The sequence below is a fragment of the Geotrypetes seraphini genome, chromosome 4 (genome assembly GCF_902459505.1).
Source record: "Geotrypetes seraphini chromosome 4, aGeoSer1.1, whole genome shotgun sequence".
NCBI classification, from domain to species: domain Eukaryota; kingdom Metazoa; phylum Chordata; class Amphibia; order Gymnophiona; family Dermophiidae; genus Geotrypetes; species Geotrypetes seraphini.
In genome coordinates this window covers 96,938,210-96,960,709 of record NC_047087.1, presented here as the reverse complement: position 1 = coordinate 96,960,709, position 22,500 = coordinate 96,938,210, and the positions used below count along the sequence as shown (strand labels likewise).

Here is a 22,500-nt window from a genome sequence, read left to right as displayed (position 1 = left end):
TCATGAAGTGAGAGTGCATGAGTCGATAAATGCAACCTAACATTAAAAACACATTCAACCACCACTCCCCACAAGCTTGGCAAAAGTCTATGCTATATGGTTGCATTAGTTGTTTGAGCCTATTAGGCTTTATTTAAGTAGAATTTTTTTTTAAGTGATAGAGCTGAGATGCCAGTAAAGTAAATGCTGGATGATCAGTCAGTGTAAATTATGGATTTTGTTCTGCGGTAATCACTATGCAAGGAAGAGGTGGCATACAGCCAAGCAAAATTTGAGACAGTCTATCAGTATAGTTCCTTGGCATTTTGTTTAACTTGTAGCGGCTTCTTGAGGGAAGGCAAAACTACAAAACTGCATTGTTTTGACATGGCTTAGAATGAGTCATCGCCCGCCACTGCATTTTTGAGGATTTGGCATTAATCTTCTGAGACAATATACTTATAAATATTTTTCTTTTAAAAAAAATTCTTTCCATTTCTTCTGGAGGCAGCCTAGATTTGTTTCCTGGGTGCACTGAACTGTAAAGTCTTTGCTTTCATGTCATTTTCTAAAACCATCCCTTTCTGCTGTTCCCATATCTCTAAAATTACTGTTGACATGTTTTCCATCATTAGTGAGTTTTCAATGATAGAAAACACAAACAGCAAGGAAATAATGAATTTGGAGACATGCAAAAACTTCTTCATGGAGTAGAATTCTGCAGGACAGAGCTAAACTACTCTCAAGCTCGTGTGAATATCCTTTTTGTAGAAGCAATTTGAGAAGAGAAAACAAACTCTGATATAGAAACATGATAGCAGATAAAGGCCAAATGGCCCATCCAGTCTGCCCATCTGCAGTAACCATTCATTATCTCTTACTCTGAGAGTGTTCTTCAACCTTTTTACACCTATGGACCGGCGGAAATAAAAGAATTATTTCGTGGACCGGCAAACTACTAAGACTGAAATGAAAAACCCCATCTCCACCCTATCCCCCAAGCTCGGTTCCGCAAACCATCTGATCTCATCCGCACAAGCCTCAAATAGTTATGATTTTATATTGAACTTATTTTATTAAAGTATAAAAAGAAACAATATTCTGTACAATTGTCATTTTAAAAATACAAATAATACAGGACAAGGATCAACAAAACCCCTGTCTCCCCTCCCCTTCTCTACTATCAAGAAAACTGAATAAGCCAAATTATTACAGAACTAGTGTTTAAGCCCGTTACATTAATGGGTGCTAGTAAAGCCTCCTTCCCTCACATGCCCCCTATTTTCAGCTCCAAACCCATTTTTACCCCCCCAGCCCCCTTCTCCCATCTGTTCCCTTTCAGCCCGAGCCCCCTTTTCTCACCAGCAGCATTTCCCTCCCTATTCTACTTCCCTGTCCAGCAGCACCTCCTCCCTGCTCCCACAGTCCAGTAGCACCTCTTCCCTGCTCCCCCTGTCCCTCTTCCTGCTCCCACGGTCCAGTAGCACCTCTTCCCTGCTCCCCCTGTCCCTTTTCCTTGCTCCCCGGCCCAGTAGCACCTTTTCCCTGCTCCCCCTGTCCCTCTTCCTTGCTCCCCGGCCCAGTAGCACCTCTTCCCTGCTCCCCCTGTCTCTCTTCCCTGCTCCCAAGGTCCAGAAGCACCTCTTTCCGGCGGGCTGTATGTCAGGAGCGCTGGTTGCTCGGAGCTGCAGGCATCGTCCTGAGGGCCTGCCTTGCGGGCGGGCGTCCGTGGCGTTTTCTTCAGTTGGCGCACGGTGGTTGCATGGGTGGAGCTGTGTGCCAGGCCTTTTCGGCAGAGTCGGCATGTGTTCTTGGGCTGCCTTCGGGGCTCCATGTCCGTGCTGCTTGTCTTGGAGGGTTGTGTCGGGGCGGGGCTCCTGTGCGCAATTCCCTTGTGTCGGTGCTGTGTTGGGGCTTCTGCTGGGCAATGGTCTGTTGGCTTGGCGTCGTGCGCGTGTGAGGAGTGACTGGGCAGCAGGCAGGGAGAGAGCTTGCCTGTGCTTCCTCCAGTGGTTGGTGAGCGAGGGCGGGAGGAGAGGAGTGGCCAGAGTGTTCCCTGCAGCCGCATTCTAAAATAGAATCTGGCCATAGATCAGAAAACACGGCGGCAGGGAACACGAAACCCTAAGTGCACATGCGCGCTCAGGATTTTATTATATAGGATGCTACACAGAAATATCATGCTAACAGAATACAGGGCACACATGAATAGTGTTAGGGAAGTGCAACTAGGGCAACTGCCCCCTGGTCAGAGAGAGCCCTAAACCAACTGAAAGTTAAAGAAGCAGTGCCTGGTTTCTGCAGTCCACAGTTATGTCAAACACCAGCTCTAGCAAGATACATATTTCAAATCTGATATATTCTAATCACAAGATAGAAATAAAATTATTTTTTTTCTACTTTTTGTCGTCTCTGTTTTTTGCTTTCATCATCTTTTCACTCTCTTCCATCCAGTGTCTGCCCTCTGTCTCTTCAATCCAGCATCTGTCCCTTCCATCCACTGTCTGCCCTCTCCCCCTTCCATATGGTATCTGCCTTCTTTCTATGCCCCTCTCCCTTTTCCATCCAGCCTGTGCTCCCTCTCTTTTAACATGATTCATTCTGCTCTCTTCATTTTTATCTCTCCTACACCAGATCTAGCATCTTTGTTCCTCTCTCTTTATTTCTCATCTGACCCCTTTTCCAACATCAATCTCTCTCTACTTTCTCATTCCTCTGTCTCTCCCCTTTCCCTCATCTGATCTCTCCATGCCATCCTAACTTCTTCCCCTCCTCTAAACTCCCTGCCAGATGTTTCCTTCCTATTTTCCTTCCTGCCCTGTCCAGCAGTACCCCTCCTCACTTTCCTTCTCCCCTTATTCAACAGTAACTCTCTTCCCTTCCCTTTCCCTCCTCCCCTGTCCAGCAGTACCCCTTCCCTTCCGTCCTTCCCTGTCCAAGAGTACCCCTTCTCCCTACACTCCCCTCTCCAGCAAATGTTTCCTCTCTGTAGCCTAGCGGCAGCTGTTAATTTCGGCACACAGCTGCCCCTAAGCAGTAGTTTAGCCGCGGTTTCATGAGGCAGCCTCAGGGCCTTTGTTACGCCGGCCCACATCGCATCATCGAAGCGGGCTGGCCTAGCAAAGATCCCGAGGCTGCCTCATGAAACCGCAGCTAAACTACTGCTTAGGGGTAGCTGTGTGCCGAAATTAAAAGCACACACAGCTGCCGATGCTGGTCTGGGGGTGCGGAGACATACGCTGCAAAGGCAAGAAACCCAGCAAAGGCAAGAGGCAGGAGTCCCAGCATATGCAACAGGAAGTTGCAAGTCAGCTGACGCTGGCACCACAGCCTCTCTTCCTGCCTAGTGTGCAGTTTGTGGAGAAGACCCGAATCCTTCACGGACTGGCATGAAATTATTGCGGACCAGCATCCCCTCCCCCTTTGTACATTTTTTATCATAGCCCCCCTTGTTCCTTTTTAATCATTTGCCCCCCTTTGTACCTTTTTTATCATACCCTCCCTTTGTACCTTTAAAAAAACCAACCCGTATCTTTCTTCAAGAGTAGGAGGAGGGGGATTTTGGACCAGCTCATGCCTTTTCAGTATCACTACATTGAGGTACACTTCACCATATGGTTTATGATCTAAGGTTATACCTGAGGCAATGGAGGTTAAGTGACGTGATTAAGATTACAAGGAACATCAGTGGGATTCAAACTCTGGTTTCCCTGGTTCCCAGGCCACTGCTCCAACCATGAGGTTACTGCTCCAATCAAGTACAGGAATGTTATTCTGTAATTTGAGAAATAAGGCACACTTTTGGGATCATTTTAAAAGTGTGTTTTATGCTCTCAAGTACTCTCATAAAATTTCCCAGGGATGTACACATATGAAAAGTGGGTGCACAGGAATATAACACCTAGGCATTCTCTGGGACACAGAATAGGAGAAGTGATGGGACTGGCTATTATTTATATGTTTTATAATATATGTACATAGGCACCTATTCTTTCTCGTACATAGGCACCTATTCTTTCTCATACATGAATATGCACAGTTACATCCACCTCACAGCTTGTATAAATGTGTGCTTTCCCTGGGGTATTTTTATAAAAGCATATAGGTGTATATGATGTCTTTAGAAGATGGGTGAAACACACTGTATTTCCCCTCATCTAGATGCCCTAGGAGGAGGGTAATTTTAAGAGTAGCCAGATAGACGTAAAGTCCATTGTATTTTTTATCTGTGTACTCTGCATTAAAGTGAAAATATGTTTATTGTTGCTTTCTGTACCACCTTAATATTAGAGAAAACAAAGTAGTGTACTATACTAATAAGAACACACTTTCATTTTGAGAGCTAAGTAAAAAAAATCCACACATATTTATACCTGCTATGATGTGCGAGTTCTTTTTGAGAAAAAAATAGGTACATACTATTGAAAACAGAAAAGTTTATGTGCATTTCCAAAGCCTGCCCCAACTCCTCGCAGTTCAAAGTATGCATGTACTGAACCTAGGCATGTACGTTCACCTGAATATGTCGCGGCCAATTTCCATGAATAAAGCAGTATTTTACCCATAGAAATGGCTTTGAAAATTTTCCCTCTTACATGGAAAAGCTACACAAATGGGCCGGATTATGTCGAATAAATCATTCTCTAAGTAGTTAAGTATACAAATTATGTGGCAACCATTAGCACGACAAATTTTATCTGGCTTTCCTGTTGCCGTACGCTTGTCACTTTTTCCTGGAGTTTCGATTGAGTGTTTCAAACATATGTTGCCACTTATGTGCCAGGAAAGGCCACTGTGAACTGCCTCCTTTATACAGGATATAAAAGCAGACTGAATGGAGCCAAGGAGAACACCGTTAACGCTTATTCACGTTTCTGTTCTTGCTGCATCTTTCTTCAAGCATATTCCTTACATATAAGGATGCACAACCCCAAAGACACCTCTGACTCAAAGCATGCAACTCTAAAAGTGCCAATCCAAACAGTCTTCTAAATGCAGTAGTCAGATTTTGTGTCTCTTGCTGCTTTGTATGGAGAAAAAAGACAGAACTAACCCCCTCTTTTACAAAGCTGCGCGGTAACGGCCCCGAAGCCCATAGAGATTTAAAGGGCTTCGGGGCTGTTGCCGCACAGCTTTGTAGAAGAGGGGGTAAAGTCTCTGTGAAAATCCAGTGTAACATTATGCAATAGAAGTTAGAAACCCAATTTCCTTTCAAGATGCTTCTTAACATCCGAGAGAAACCAAAAAAACACTGTGGAGTGAAGAAAATTTCAAAGTTCCAAAAGTATAATTGAGCAATCCACATCAAAAATAAAATAATCCACATAAAAACCTTAAGGACCTAGTCCGCTGAGAAATAGTCTTCTTCAGGGGTCCCTGAAAGTCCGATGGTAGGAGATATTTGAAGTAGTGCTGCCCGATTCATGGTTCAAATCGGTTCACCGATTTACTTCAGGTGAATCGATTTGAATCAATTTAAAACAAACAAAAACAAAAAATCGGCCTCCCGATTCGTTAACTGACCCTCCCCCCTGACCCTCTAAAGCAGGAGCAGCAGTGCTGCCACACCAGCTTTAGAGGGCGAGGGGAAAGGTCAGTCGGGAAGTGCTGGTGTCTGGCTTACCTCCCCGGCCTCCCATTGGTGTCTGGCTTCCCTTCTGGCCTCCTGCTAGTGTCCAGCTTCCCCCCTGGCCTCCCGTACACCATTTATCTAATATCAGTAGCCTGCAGACTCGCAGAGAAGATCGCAGTGCTAGTGATCTTGCAAGTTGCCATAGGTCTTTGGAGCTGTTTCCTCTGCCGTGGTCCCGCCCCTCCTCTGACATCAGAGGCAGGATCACAGCAGAGGAAACAGCTCCAAAGACCTATGGCAACTTGCAAGACCGCTAGCACCGCCATCTTCTCTGCGAGTCTGCGATATTAGGTAAATGTTGCGCAGGAGGCCAGGGGGAACACACAGGCCTTCGGGAGGGGGGTGTAGTCCTTCGGGGGGGGGTATAGGCCTTCAGGGGGACAGGCCTTCAGGGGGGGTGCAGGCCTTCAAGGGGGATAGGTCTTCAGGGATGGTGGCCTTCGGGGGTTCAGGCAGGCCTTCAGGGGTGGGGTGCAGGCCTTCATAGGGAGGTGCAGGCCTTCAGGGAAGGGGGCCCTGGTGTAGAAGTACACGGAGGGAGGGAAGGGAGGTTTTCAAAGAGACGTGCATATGCCGGACTTTGGGGGGGGGGGGAAATAATGGGTCTAAAAACAGAGGAGAGAGAGAGAGATTGTAGACAATGGGGTTTAGGGAGGGAAGGAACAGAAAGGGAGAGAAGTTGGACACAAGGGATGGTGTGGAGGGGGGATAGAGATACTGGATAGGAAGGTAGTTTGGAAAAGAAAGGGAGATATGCTGGACCCTGGGGTGGTGGGGAAGGAGGGAGAGACGCTGGATGAAAGGGTAGTTGAGAAAAGGTGGATCTGTGGATGGAGACGAAAAAAAGGAAAGATGCCAGACCTCCGGGGGAGGGAAGGGAAACCGAAGGGGAGGACAGAGATAGAAGATGGATGGTTAGCACGGGGAAAGAAGAAAGAAGGAGACTCTGGCAAGCAAGTTATCAAAACACAACCAGAGCCAGGGACCAACAAGATTTGAATAATGACCAGACAACAAAAAGTAGGAAAAATAATTTTATTTTCTGTTTTGTGATTACAATATGTCAGATTTGAAATGTGTATCGTGCCAGAGCTGGTGTTAGACCACAAACGTGAGCTAAGATTTAACAGAGAGAGGAAGAGTCTTTTTTGTTTATTTTGTTTACACCACAGCGCCAGTGTGGTTAGGAGAAGGTAAAGGGGGTGAAGAGGCTATAAAATAAACCCACCAGAATGTTTAAAAAACAACAACCACCCAATTGGGCAGGAAAATCGAATCAAAAAATCGATTCAATAGGCTGAATCGAATCAAAATTTTTTTCCTGAATCGGGCAGCACTATTGTGGAGTAACAAGTATATGGAGAATCATGAAGAACGCGCTGCTTGAAACCAAAGCAATAAGGAAAGCAATAAAGAAAATAACAGGACTTTTGAAGTGTATTGCTCATTTTGAAGCGTTTCTCCTGATAAAGCTTTGGATAGCGAAACAGGGGCCCTGTTATGAGAATCTTTTGGGATTGGAGTTTTTCACCTGCTTAAGAAAGTACCGGCGTAACAGTTAAGCTGGTATCTCCTGCCTTGCCTTTCTTGCTACCTGTACGGAGGAGAAATCTGTGGCAAATAAGTTTTTGTTATTTTCTTTATTTTGACTTTGCTAAGATATTTGCTGACACTGCACTGTTATGCTCTTTGCTTTTTGAGAATATTAAATAAATAAGTGCAACTGCTAAGAAGTTGCAAGTTGCAAGTTGCAACTGCAAGTTAAGAGTTTAATCTGTGGAGTTTTTGGTAACAGCTTGCTTCAAGTTGTTATCCATCAGGTTTTCTTGTATATAATATACTTTGGGACCCCTGAGGAAGGAGTGTTTCTTTGAAACATGGACTGTGTCGTGTCCCGGTTCATCAACCCCTTTTGGATACAAACTGTTTTATGATTATATTTATATTTACGTTTTTCATTAACGACTTGGTGTTTTGTACACCATCCCTGCAGTTTTTGCTTTTGTTCTACAACTCTAATTCAACATAGAGAATGGCTTTTAAAGGAAATAGCCTATCAAAATCAACTGTCATTGTCAACTATGTTCTTAAATATGTTTTACATTTTCATTACCTTGGCCATAAAATTAATTTTGACGATATCAATGACTGAAGCAATAAGTTACATTGCTTTCAGTCAATGGTACTATTCACAGAATATTAAAAAGGAAAACAACACTTAGGGCTCCTTTTACAAAGCCGCACTAGGGCCTTAACACGCAGAATAGCATACGCTAAATTGCCGCGTGCGCTAGCTGCTACCGCCTCCTTTTGAGCAGGCAGTAGATTTCCGGCTAGCGTGTGCTATGGCACGCGCTAATCCGGTGCATGCGATAAAACCACTAGCGCAACTTTGTAAAAGGAGCCCTTAGATTTTATAAACTTTGAATACCACTGTGGCACCTTGGGACCCTGGGCAAGTCACTTAACCCTCCATTGCCCTAGGTGCAAAACAGATTGAAAGCCCTTAGGACAGATAAAGTACCTGTATATAATATGTAAACCACTTTGATTGTACCACAGAAAGGCAATATATCAAATCCATGACTCTTTACATTTATTTTTTATGGATCAAAAACATAAGAACATATGAGGTACAAGGGGCATTCAATAATTTATCTACCTCAGTAGGAAAGAAAAAAGTTTTCAACAAATTTTTGTTTTATTTTTCAATTTTCCTAACTTGGAACGCTGCATCACATAGCTATAGAAACAAAAACAAAAAACTGTGGATATAGATGTTCTGGAGATAATTTATTATATACTGACATATAAAAACATGAAAATTCAATTTAAAAAGTACAATGATAAAAAATACAGTGATAAAAATCCAACTGGACCCTACACGGTCCGTGTTTCGGTGAACACGCCTTCCTCAGGGGTCCAATGGTTTGCAAACTCACATATAAAAAACTGGACTGAACACAGTCTATTGTCTTTAAACATGTGAGCAAAGAACACCACAGACAAGCTGAATTAGCAAAAACACGCTATAGCGGTGTTTTTTGCCCACATGTTTAAAGACATTGGACTGTTTTCAGTCCAATTCTTTATATGTGAGTTTGCAATCCATTAGACCCCTGAGGAAGGTATGTTCGCCGAAACACGAACCGTGTAGGGTCCGGTTGGATTTTTATCACTGTATTTTTTATCATTGTACTTTTTAAATTGAATTTTCATGTTTTTATATGTCAGTGTATAATAAATGATCTCCAGAACATCTATATCCACAGTTTTTTGTTTTCATCGGTGGATTGTTTTCACTGTGGATCATTGGGCCTCCCCATTTTTCTTTGTTGTGTCACATAGTTATAGTCCAGGTTCCTCTTTCCTACATGCATCACCTTGCACTTGTTCATATTAAACTAAACTAAACTAAACCTTAAGTTTATATACCGCGTCATCTCCACGGAATGTCATCATATTAAATGTCATCTGGCATTCTGATGCCCAGCCGCAGTCTTGCAAGGTCCTCTTGCAATTTTTCACAATCCTATTGCGATTTAACAACTTTGAATAACTCTTTGTCCAGCAAATGTAATTATCTCACTAGTTATTCCCATCTCTATATCATTTATAAATACATTAAAAAGCAATGGTCCCAACACAGAACCCTGGAGAACCCCACTATTTACCCTTCTCCATTAAGAATATTGACCATTTACGGTAACCCTACTTTCTGTTTTCTATTTTTTAACACATTTTTAATTCATAATACGTAGAACAATACCTCCTATTCCATGATTTTCTAATTTCCTCAGGAGTCGCCCACTCTGATGGTAACCACTGGGCAAACTACTGAAGATGAGCACATTTTTATTTTTCTCAAACTAGCACTGGCCCCATGTAAAGAACAGAGAAATTTTATACTATTTTGCTATCAAAAGATTAATTTTAAAGGAACATGCATTTTATAGCAGAATAATCATTGATTTTAAACCTTTAAAATCCAGTTCTATAAATATATAACCTGTAATCAAGAAGCTCCTCAGCAGTGGATGCAGAGCAGAGCTTAAGTGGTATAAATCTCCATCATATATCCCCTGCTAAACTCAAATAATTCAACATAAGAACAATATTTCAACAGTGGTAGGACATCAAGACATCCCCTACTGAAAAACAGAAAAGGCTAGATTGCTAAAAATTCCTATATGAAAACTTCACACTAATAGAATCCCTCAAGTCCCAAAGTAAAACAAATACAGAGCCAGCAGCATTCATCAAATGAAGAATAAGTTACCACAAATCAGAAAATGTGCAGACAAAAATTGAAATGGACATCTTAAGAAGCCAAACTCTACATGTATTTACTCGGTGAAAGTGCAACATTCGAGAAACAGAAACACTTCACATATGTGTACTGAGGAAAATGCAACACAAAATGAGATATGAGATACAAGACGAGAGCAAGAGAATCAATATACGACATCATAAACAGTAAATATCAAAACTTGGGTCAGCAATAAACCAAGTAATTTAGCTCAGAGGTTCACAAACATTTGGGATGTATGCACCCCAGCCCTTAACACCATCTAAAAGATTAGGGACCCCCCTATATATGAGTGCCTACCATTCTTTTTCAACTCCCCTCCCTTCTTGGCCAAGCCTACTCCCATTAGTTCTGTAATCTTCTTTCCTTTTCCACTCTTTACCGGTATCTCCCCCCTAATCACACCCCACCAGTTTTTCTCACTCTCCTCTAATCTACCTCTATAGACATGCCTCACAGCCTCTTTTCTCTCCTCCCCAGACAGTGCCCTCCAACTAGTCTCTCTCTTCCTAACCAGTTCTTAGCAGTCTCTCCCCCTCCCCCACTGAGTTCTAGCCAATTTCTAGTCTTCCTCCCAAATTTCACCCCCCCTCCCCGAGTCCCATCTCTCTTCTTCTCTGGTCCCAATCTCCCAAGTCCTATCCATCTTCTCTATTCACTCCTCTCTTAACCAGATGTAATTTGTTCCCCTTTCTCGTCTCCTCTTCTCCCCCCCAAAAAAATTTTCATTAGTTATACTGATCAGCTGAACTGAATTTAACTTTAAAGGCTTCAGAGACCACCCTGGCCTTCAGAGACCTGTTGCTGGCCTTAGAGTTCTGAGGTCCACCAAGCCCTGCTTGCTCCTCTTGACTTTGCTGGCTTCATATGCCTGTTGTCTCCTCAGCACACCTCTGTGGTTCTCTGCTGTGGAGACAGAGCAACTAAGGGACAGGCAGCAGCAGCCAATGAACATCAGGTAGCTTTTTCACTTTCTGAAGTGGCGAAGAATAGCACTAATACCATCAGAACAGCCAGTCAGTTACAGCCGGCACTGATGTAGTAACGTAGAGAAAGAGTCAGACACATTGGCCAAGAGGGAAAGTTACAGACTCGGTGAGATCAAGCTGGATAAGGAATACTCCTAGAATGGCTTGGGAAATAGTGTCCCATGCAACCCTGTAGCTCAAAGATAAAACAACTGCTTTCAAACCCAGGCAGACCCTAGCTAAAGGCCAACCAGGAAAAAGCCATTAACACTTAGAAAAAGATGGATAGAAAGCGATTTATAACAAAACCAGAACAGGCTCTACTCCCTAACCCAGGACAGATGGTGATGACATTTGGCAGATCTGGGAAAAGATGGCATGATGGTTTATAATGAAGCTGTAATAGGCACTATTGTATGACTCATAATATATTTTAATTCAACATTAGTTCATATTTAGCTCATGGTTTAGTTTAGTTTTAGTCCTGTTTATCTAGATAATCTAATATTTTATGGTTCTTCAACTTGAAAACTGTTCTGTTGCTGATGAAAACAGCTTCTTTATCCCACTTCTGTTTTATCTATAAACTAAAAAAAATGTATGTGTGAGAGCTGAATGAGTGGCCAGTGTACTTCTGGGATTTGATAACACAGTTAAAGAGAGAATTCCAGCTTTTAAGAGGTTATATTTCACATTATACTTTTCATTTTGTAACCTAGCCAGTTATTTTTTCAAAACACTGTCTGCATTTTTAACTCTCTGTGCCTCTAAAATAAGTAACATCCAAAGAACTTTGGACATTTCACCACTCAATCACCACAAATAAGAAACACAGATGGAATGTAACACTACTATATTGATCAGTAAACGAAGCATAAGCTAATGCACAGAGAATTTCTTTAAACAGACAATACATGTTACATACAGACAAGGACACGAAAGGGCTGCCAATATAAGGATAGGATAGGATATGCGATGGGTCTACAAGAGTCACATAAGTCACATACATATGTGCAGATGGATTAGTCACACTCCTATTTTGTATTCATTTTTGTAGATCTGTAGCCTTAATCAGGAGATTGATTGGAGCCATATCACATATAGAATAACTATTTCCAAAACAGTGCTTTACTAAGGCCCCTTCCCAAGAGTGCCATGTGATATGAGTACCATTAGTAACATAGTAAATGATGGCAGATAAATAGCTGAACTATCCATCCAATCTGCCCAACAGTCACACTCATTATCAATTCATAATTAAACTAACAATTAATATGATATAAATCTGTAGATGACACTATACTGTTCAAAGTTGTTAAAATGCATGCAGACTATGAAAAACTGCAGGAAGACCTTAGAAAATTGGAAGACTGGGTATCCAAATGGCAGATAAAATTTAATGTGGACAAACGCAAAGTGATGCACATTGGGAAGAATAATCCAAATCATAGTTACCAGATACTATGGTCCACCTTGAGGGTCAGCACTCAAGAGAAAGATCTGTGTGTCATCGTGGACAACACGCTGAAACCTTCCACCCAATGTGTGGCGGCAGCCAAGAAAGCAAACAAGATGCTAGGAATTATTGGAAAAGGGATGGTAAACAAGACTAAGAATGTTATAATGCCTCTGTATCGCTCAATGGTGCGGCCTCACCTTGACTATTGTGTTCAGTTCTGGTCTCCTTACTCAAAAAACATATAACGGCACTAGAAAAGGTTAAAAGAAGATCGACCAAGGTGATAAAGGGGATGGAACTCCTCTCATATGAGGAAAGACTAAAAAGGTTAGGGCTCGGGAGAGGATTCAAGATGGCGACGGAGCTAGTCGCATAGCTAGAGGCTCTCTTTGCTCCGGCAAACTAAATATTGCTTAATACTTACTAATTTGCTTTTTGCTATGCCTAAGCACAGAGGGAAACAGAGGGATGGTCTTCCTGCCTCCTTCACCACCCCGCTATCGCGCCAGACAGCCATAACATCGTTTGCTGTCCCGTTGTCCAGGGCACTCCGGTTAGCCGAGAGGGGTCGAACTCAGCTTCGGAAAGTGAAGTATCGCTTAGCCCAATGGGTCCGGGAGTTCCCCCACGCCCCGGGAGGATATCAGGGACGCCGACAGCGCTACAGGAAGCGGCGGGGATGTCTTTGACCTCGCCAGTGCTGTTTGGCTTACCCCTGACCCCGGAGGCAGTTCCAGTCTCGCTGGACTCCTTACATCAAGTGCCAGCTACTGGGGGACTAGGAATTCAGGGCGGTTTAGGGAATGGAACTTCTAATCCGGATATGGAGATTTCAGCTACTTCTATGATTCCAGCTTCTCTTCTGACCCCGCTGAAGAAACCACCGGTGATTGATTTGGAAGCACTATGGGAGGCTATCGAAAGCCTTCATAAGGTATGCTCCTATACTATACCAACTTTGCAAACTTCCTTACTACAGTTAAAAAATATTGAGATGAAAATTCAACATCAAGACCAGAGACTAGACAAAGTTGAAAAACAGGTCTCTGATTTACAGAAATTTTCTAATTTTCAACTTAAAGATAAAGCAATGTTATTTAGGAAGATTGAGAATCTGGAGAATGCAAATAGGAACTTAAATCTAAGACTAATCAATTTTCCAGTCACCAGATTACAATCACCTAAGGAAATTTTTCATCAGTTCTTAACCTCGGTCTTAAAGTATTCAGAGACTTCAATGCCTCCTCTACAGAAATTATACTATTTGAATATTCCTAAAGGAAAGAATCAGGACTTGGAAAATCAACAAATAGAACTAGATATAACAAATATTCTTGAGTCCTCTTATCCTGAAATTTCTGAGAGGGCTACATTGCTTGTGACCTTTGTTTTCCTACAGGACAAGGAAGCAGTTCTTCGTCTATTCTTTAGGACTGAGAATTTTGAATTTTATGGTTCAAAAATAGCTATATTTCCGGATGTTTCTAAATGGATGCAATTACGTCGTAAAAAATTTCTGATGTTACGCCAATCTGTATTGGGGCTGGGAGCTACCTTTCAGCTGCGTTTTCCGTGTAAATGTTGTATTACTCATCAAGCAAATAGATATGTTTTTTATGAACCTGATCAATTACAATTTTTTCTGGAAGGTAAAGCGGCTTCCGTTACTACTCAGATGCCCGTTGAAGTCACCGGCCAGACCGTATAGAAAGATACAACCGATTTGCTCTGTATTATGTTATGAATATTGAATTTTTTCTTTGTATAATCAACTACCCTTGATAAGTGCTTGATCCTCTCCTCTCAATAGTGGACTATTATCATGGTACTACATATGTATTATTTAATGTTTTATTATTTCTTCTTTGGAATGTTATTTTTCTTAATCAAAGAATTTCTTTGGATGTAAAATGAAAGTAAATAAATTAAAAAAAAAAAAAAAAAAAAAAAAAAGGTTAGGGCTCTTCAGCTTGGTAAAGAGATGGCTGAGGGGTGATATGATTAATATTGAAACATAGAAACATGATGGCAGATAAAGGCCAAATGGCCCATCTAGCCTGCCCATCCGCAGTAATCATTATCTCTTTCTCTCTCTGAGAGATCCCACATGCCTATCCCAGGCCCTTTTGAATTAAGACACAGTCTCTGTCTCCACCACCTCTTCTGGGAGACTGTTCCATGCATCTACCCCCCTTTCTGTAAAAAAAGTATTTCCTTAGATTACTCCAGAGCCTATTACCTCTTAACTTCATCCTATGCCCTCTCAATGCAGAGTTTCCTTTCAAATTGCATAGAAACATAGAAGATGACGGCAGAAAAGGGCTACAGCCCATCAAGTCTGCCCACTCTGCTTACCCACTCCCTGTCTATGCCCTAATGACCCAATTTCCTTATCTTGACCCTCGTAGGATAGAAACTGACCCTACTCATGCGCATTTACATTACGTAGGTATTTAAACATCTCTATCATATCTCCCATCTCCCGCCTTTCCTCCAAAATATACAGATTGAGATCTTTAAGTCTGTCCCCATACACCTTATGATGAAGACCACATACTATTTTAGCAACCTTCCTCTGGACCGACTCTATCCTTTTTATATCTTTTTGAAGGTGCAGCCTCCAGAATTGTACACCATATTCTAAATGAGGTCTAACCAAAATCTTATACAGGGGCATCAATACCTCCTTTTTCCTACTAGCCATACCTCTCCCTATGCAACCTAGCATCCTTCTAGCTTTCGCCATCACCTTTTTAACCTGTTTGGCCACCTTAAGATCATCACATACAATCACACCCAAGTCCTGCTCTTCTGTCGTGCACATAAGCTCTTCACACTCCCTAATCTGTACCGTTCCCTCGGGTTTTTGCAGCCCAAATGCATGACCTTGCATTTCTTAGCATTAAATTTTAGCTGCCAAATTTCAGACCATTCTTTAAGCTTCGCCAGGTCTTTCTTTATGTTTTTCACACCATCCGGCGTATCTACTCTATTGCAGATCTTACCCGACAACCCTTCAGCAATATTGTTTATAAAAATGTTAAACAGGCCCAAGAACAGAACCTTGAGGCACACCACTGGTAATATCCCTTTCCTCAGAGCGATCTCCATTGATCACTACCCTCTGTCGCCTTCCACTCAACCAATTCTTGACTCAGCCTGTCACTTTGGGAACCATCCCAAGGGAACTCAGTTTATTTATTAGACGTCTGTGCGGAACACTGTCAAAGGATTTGCTAAAATCTAAATACACCACATCTAGAGCACATCCTCTATCCAATTCTCTGGTCACCCAGTCAAAGAAATTGATCAGATTTGTCCCTAAAAGACCTACCTCTAGTGCCTCCGGTCCTGTAATCCACAGGATTCCAGAAACTTGACCATTCTCTGTTTTACAAGTGTTTCCATTAATTTGCTTTCCACAGAAGTCAGACTTATTGGCATGTAATTCCCTACTGTTCCTTACTTCCACCTTTGTGGAGAGGGACCACATCCGCCTTTTGCCAATCCTCCGGTACCACTCCTGACTCTAGAGACTCATTGAAAAGGTCAGTCAGCGGAGCTACCAGACCTTCCCTAAGTTCCTTGAGTACCCTAGGATGTACACCATCCAGCCCCATTGCTTTGTCTACCTTTATTTTAGATAGCTCCTCACAAACACAACCCTCTGAAAATCGATCAGGGTCTATTACCGGTACTCCTCCATCCCTATTTATGTTTGTCTTCTGCGGTCCCGCTCCCGGCGCTTCAGCCATGAACACAGAACAGAAATATCTGTTAAGCAATTCGGCCTTTTCTTTATCAGCTTCTACATATTGCTCCCCTTCACCTTTGAGTCTCACAATGCCACTTTTGTACTTCTTCCCCCAGTCAACATCCGGCATGTTAAAATCACCTATTAGCAAGACTTCCTCTTTTTTTAAATATATTCTGAACATCTACTATTAAATCTCTATCTACTTCTTCTGTCTGTGAAGGAAGCCTGAATATCACACCAATGTAAATATATTCACCAGTCCCTCTTTCCAAATTGATCCACAGTGCCTCTTCCTTGCCCTGCAGATCCTGCAATTGTGTGGCTTTAATATTTAACATATAACACTTCTCCTCCTCCTTTTCTTACTACCTTGTCTTTCCTGAACAGATTATGGCCCGGTATAACTACATCCCAGTCATGGTTCTCTGTGAACCATGTCTCTGTGATCGCCAATATATCCAACTCCTCTTCTTCCATCACAGCTTCTAGATCCAGAATCTTGTTTTCCATATTCGAGAATTAGTATATACTGCTTTACAGACATTGCACCCTTTACATTTCCCATCCGTGTAGAGGTATTAAGTGATTTACTTACATGAGGGCTTATACTCATCAGAGACAGAGACGCGGCAGAGGAAATCGGCAGTAGAAAGCTGCAAAGCAGCGTGTTTAAAGTGCTGGGGACACTGCTGGTGCCGGGAGATTTGTAGATCTTCTCGCAGTGGGATGAGCAGATGGGAGGGTCAATGGGGTCGGCTGCACGGGGCTGTAGTGGGGGGTGGGGGTGCTGCTTACCAGTTCTACTGCACAGGGTGGATGGAAGGAAGGGAGGGAAAGAAAAATGTCGGCTTCTACTGTACAGGGGGAATGGGGGGAGGTAGAAATTGAAAGATGCTGCTCAATGGTTCTGCATAGGGGGATGGGAGGCAGGCAGGCAGACAGTCTGGCTTTGGGGGTGGGGTGGGTCAAAGTCTGGAATGCAGTGAGGGGGACATAGGAAGGAGACACTGGGGGCACTAAGGACATAGGAAGGGGCACTGAGGGCACTAAGGACAAGGGAAGGAGGCACTGGGGGGCACTAAGGACATAGGAAGGAGACACTGGGGGCACTAAGGACGTAGGAAGGGGTACTAAGGACATGGGAAGGAGGCACTGGGGGCACTAAGGACATAGGAAAGGGCACTAAGGACATAAAAGGCACTGAGGGCACTAAGAACATAGGAAGGGGCACTAAGGACATAGGAAGGCGACAGTGGGGGCACTAAGGACATAGGAAGGAGGCACTCAGGGCACTAAGGACATAGGAGGGAACACTATGGACATAGGAAGGGGGCCACGGAGAGACAGGCCTGCATGGCGCAACAGAGAAATACAGGCAGGGGGACCAGGGAGACAGAAACAGAAAGAAAAATAGATAGACAGGGGCCAGGGAGAGACACAGACAGAAAGAATGACAGACAGACAGCATCCAAGGAGAGAGAGACAAAGAAAAAAACCCAGACAGACAGACATCTACTCTAGCACCCGTTAATGTAACGGGCGTAAACACTAGTCTATTATAAAAGCACAGAGAAGAGGCAATGAGATTTCTCAGAAATGATCCTCATTTCTATTTCAGGGAATATATTAATAAGACAGCTATTATTTAAAATGCCGTTTGGATATGATTTCAATATCTGAAGTTTGCTCTGAGAGCCGTGTCTCCAATTAAGTACTTTTGTATATACATGAATGTGATGAACCTCTATGCTAAGCCAAGGGTATTGTCAGCATGACATTGTGTTGTTTAGGGACTTAGCTGAAAGTTATCCTAATACTTCAGGGCATACCCAAAGTGTTGGCCAAAGGCTTCTGGGAAGTATTTGAAGTCTGAAACTTGGTGATGTCTCCTACCTTTTGAACTTAGTTTACAAGTATTAGAATCAGTGCTCAAGAACAACAAAAGGAATCAGACAATATGTCTCCAAGAATTGGGGCCTTCAAAAGAATTTTGAAGAGGTGGGCCTGTTGGCAGGAGGGAGTGGGCATCCCTTCTGCTTGATTTTCATTAAAAATGTACAGGGTTGGAGGGGTTGGGAGTTCGGGGGAGGGGGAGCCCGGTGGCAGGAGGGAATAGGCATCTCTCCTGCCAATCTTCCATCAAAGGTGAGGAGGTGGAGGGGTCCCGACGGCAGGAAGGTGTGGCCATTCTTCCTGCCAAATGTTCATCTAAAAGGTACGGGTTGTAGGGGGGTGTCAGGGGTTTGGGGGTGTTGGGGGTTCACAGGGGGCTCCATCAGCAGGAGGGAGTGGGTATTCCTCCTGCCGGTCTTCCATTTAAAGGTGGGGGGGTTAATGGGGGTTCATGGGGAAGGGCAATGGCAGTGACAGCAGCAGAAGGAGGAAGTGAGCATCCCTCTTCTCTATCTTCAATTTAAAGGTAGGGGGGTCAGGAGTGTGAGGGGTCTGGGTGGCTGAGGCAGGAGGAAATGGGCTTCCCTCCTGCTGATTCTTTTTCTTTTCTTCTTCTTTTTTTTTTTTTTTTTTAAAGTTCGAGGGTATGGGCCGTTATTAGGGGGGAGTCACGGCACAATTTTTTTTTTAATGGGCATAGATATGCATGTGTAACACATGCACATCTGTGCCCATTAAAAAGAAATCTATTCTAGATAGATAGATATAAATCTATTAGATAGATATAAATGCCATCTTTTCCTTATAATGACTGGGATAGCCATGCAGATGATAACCCAAAACTTGAAAAACTATGATTGTCTGAATTTCCCTTTCTGGTGGGCTAATCTGTGCTCCAGCTATGGATATGAGAAAATTAATGCAGAAAGCCTGGGGCACAGTATTCTTTTTAAATTGGTTTGGGGTCCATTGGCAGGTCTCTGATTATAAGTCAGGTTTTGTTTACTTACATACACATCCAAAATAGGGTGGGGGGGATATTTCTGTCCTAATTTGACCCTAGAGTAGTTACACTTGAGGTGGGAGGAAGGGTGGGAAGATATTATTAATATGAAGAGGGTAAGGTTATTGCGCAAATAAATGTGGCTGTTTTATTATATAATCATTGAGTGGGGGTGGGGGTGAGAAAATGAGCGGTTATATGTATAATTGTAAGTGGATGTGCTTAAATTGATGTTTTATGTGTTATATCAGTGGTTCCCAACCCTGTCCTGGAGGACCACCAGGCCAATCGGGTTTTCAGGCTAGCCCTAATGAATATGTATGAGAGAGATTTGCATATAATGGAAGTGACAGGCATGCATATCTGCTCCGTGCATATTCATTAGGGCTTTCCTGAAAATCCGATTGGCCTGGTGGTCCTCCAGGACAGGATTGGGAACCATTGTGTTATATATTCATGTATTGCACTTTTGAAGTATGGAAAATCAATAAAGAATTATAAATTAAAAAAAAAAAGAAATCTACTCTTCCTGCCCCGAACTGCTGAGCGGCAGGAGGCTACTTCAGGGCTTCCCCTTCTGCTCAGCTGTTCGGGGCTCCCCCTGCTTCTCTGCACATTCAAGTCATTTTCTACAATAACTGATCGGATGGGATTTTATGACAGACCTCCGGGAAACTCATTTGCATGTGAAATTGTTTGAACATCAATCACCATTTTCAAATCTGACTATTTACTAGCCCCACAGTGACTCACAGGATTTTAATGGCAATTTTAAAGCATCCAGGCCTTTGATTTTTTTTCTAATTCCAACAGTAATTTTCAAGACCAAGAATAAGTTTTTCTGTATTTTTCCTTTCCCCAATCGCTTCCTACAGAATTATAATGTAAGAGGGCACTTGGAGTAATAGGGCAGAAGAGTACGGTATCTATTTTTAAAAGGCACATAAGTAGCTATCAGGCTCATTTTCAAAAAAGATAGATGTCCAAATGACAGCATAAACTGGCACTTGGACATCTTACTAGATAAAATGTCCAAGTGAGCATTTTCAACACTGACTTTATGGACGTCTTTCTGGTTGTTTTGTCTCCAGTGTGTCTAAATCTTAAGTGGGGGGGGTGTTTTTGGCGGGATTAGCATTTGGATGTTCGGCAGGGATAATCAAACCTTTAGGGAAACAGTCTTAGACATACGGAACTAGACCTGTTTCAAACAAGCATAAGTGTCAAAAAGGTGGCCAAACTGACAAGTTGACCACTGGAGGGATTAAGTCATGAATCCCTTTACTCAGTGGTCACCGACCCCTTTCCACCACCCAAAGATCTAAAAAAGAAAAATAATAATAATGATAATAATACTATCCAGCCTGTCTGAATGGCTTGTCATCAGCTGATCATGGAAGGGGAATCCTGATCAGCTGAGCTGGTGGGAAGTCCTGCCAGCTCAGCTGATCAGGGATTCCACTACCAGGATCAGCTGAGCTGGCAGGGAGAACTCAATTCCTCCCTCCCTCAAACCCACCAATCCCCTCAGCCCCCCTCCACAGAGAACCACTGTCCTTGAAGTCTCACAACCTTCCCCCCCATCCTCCAAGATCCTCTGACACACCCCACCTTAATCAGCACCCTATGACATCACGCAACATTCTCCGACACCCCCTAAACCTTTCAATGAAAGATCAGCAGGAGGAAAGCCAACTCCCTCAGTCAATAGGATCTTCCCCTCCCAAAGCATCTTGGGATGGCATGGGAGGGCCCTAAGACCCTGATTGCCTCAAAATCCATTCAGAACACTGAAACAGTGAACAAACAGAGTGGAGAAAAACAAACCTAAATACATGTGGCTAATCACTTACAATGAATCATATACAGCCCATATCATAGGTCTGAAAAAAACCTCTACATAACATGTACAATAACTCACATTCAATATTTGTTTGTTTAAATACCTTAATTTCACTTAATGTCCATAATAATAGACTTGAGCGAAGCTTTTATATAGTTCATCTTGATGATATAAAAGCCTTATTAGGTGAAATTAAGGTATTTAAACAAAGAAAAACGGAAAATTGAATGTAAGTTATTGTACATGTTATGTGCTGTATTTTTCAGACCTATGACGATATGGGTTGTATATGATTCATTGTAATCTGAGAAGCCACACATATTGAGGTCTGTTTTTCTTCACTGTATGTGTTTGTTCACTGTTTCAGTATTCTGAATGAATGTTATGTTCCAATAAGACCTTAACAGTAATACGTTCATCAAGTTTATTATTAGCTGACATCATACTGGGAGGAAAAACAATGCTGATTTCTTATTTAGTTCTAGAGCTGGTAATGTCAGAAGAGTGGGATCAAGTGATAATTGCATATTGCAACGAAGCTGATAATGTACTACATGACTCAGAGTAGAATCCTGCCTAAACATCTACATTAAGAAGGTTCACTCAGTGTTTCCAGCATAGAATGTGATTATTTGTATTCACTTAAACTGGAAAATTATATTCCGACGGAAAGTTTTCCAAGTGACAAGTCTGGGTGAATGACAACTTTAGAGATTTAATCTTGCTACTGTTTTCACATACACCTCCAAATCTTGGATTGGAAGCATCTAACTTAGGGGTTTTCAGCCCAGTCTTCAGAACACACTGAACCAGACAGGTTTTCAGGATACCCACAATGAATATTTTTGAGATCTGCATATAATGGAGGCAGTGCATGCAAATTTATCTCATGCATATTCATTGTGGGTATCCTACTGCCCGAGTGTATCCCGAGGACTGGACTGAGAAGTACTGCTGTAATGAAATATAATGTATTTAATTTGTACATTCATAAATCACCTTTACTCATAAATAGATGCAACCTAAAGCTGTTTATAAGTTGCTAAGACATACAATATAAACAATTGTGAAGGAAAATATTTGGCGCATTGTAAAAGTTTTCTGTGATGCAGCTACTGACAACTCTTATTTGAAATGCCGTTTGGGTATCAGTAAAAGACCCAGCAGTGCATCAACAGACATCAACATTATTTCCATATAAAATATTCAGTCACTGAAGCACAGGAGACCTGGAGCTACAGTAACCCACTAATTAGCTTTCCATATGTGTTATTTGAGAATCAGAAATAAGGGTCACTGCAGGAGTTCTGATGCACTTAGCAGAACAAGTCTTATATCCCAGGTTACAACAGGCTTTTCTTACCAGTGATTTTTTAATTAATCATTTCCCTGTAGGTCATGTGGAAATGGTGCTGCTTACTATGAAATCACAGCAGAATTAATGAATAAATGTTTAATTGAAAGCCCTGACAATACAGAATATATAACATAACATAACATAACATAGTAAATGACGGCAGATAAAGACCTGAATGGTCCATCCAGTCTGCCCATTAGTTATACCCATCAAAAATACATGATTAATTTAACTTGTCTCTTCTTTGATACTTCTTGTGATAGCCAAATCAATCCAGTATTCCAGCAGTGTTGTAAGTTA

The 22,500-nt window shown here is 42.3% G+C and overlaps 2 protein-coding genes across 6 annotated transcripts in view; one reads left to right on the top strand and one right to left on the bottom strand.

Annotated features, from left to right (window-relative positions):
• Positions 1-22,500, bottom strand: part of CMSS1 (cms1 ribosomal small subunit homolog) — a 556,569-nt gene that overhangs the window by 330,030 nt on the left and 204,039 nt on the right. The window lies entirely within an intron of this gene.
• FILIP1L (filamin A interacting protein 1 like) overlaps positions 1-22,500 on the top strand; it is a 410,054-nt gene that overhangs the window by 264,174 nt on the left and 123,380 nt on the right. The gene's annotated exons all lie outside the window — the stretch shown is intronic.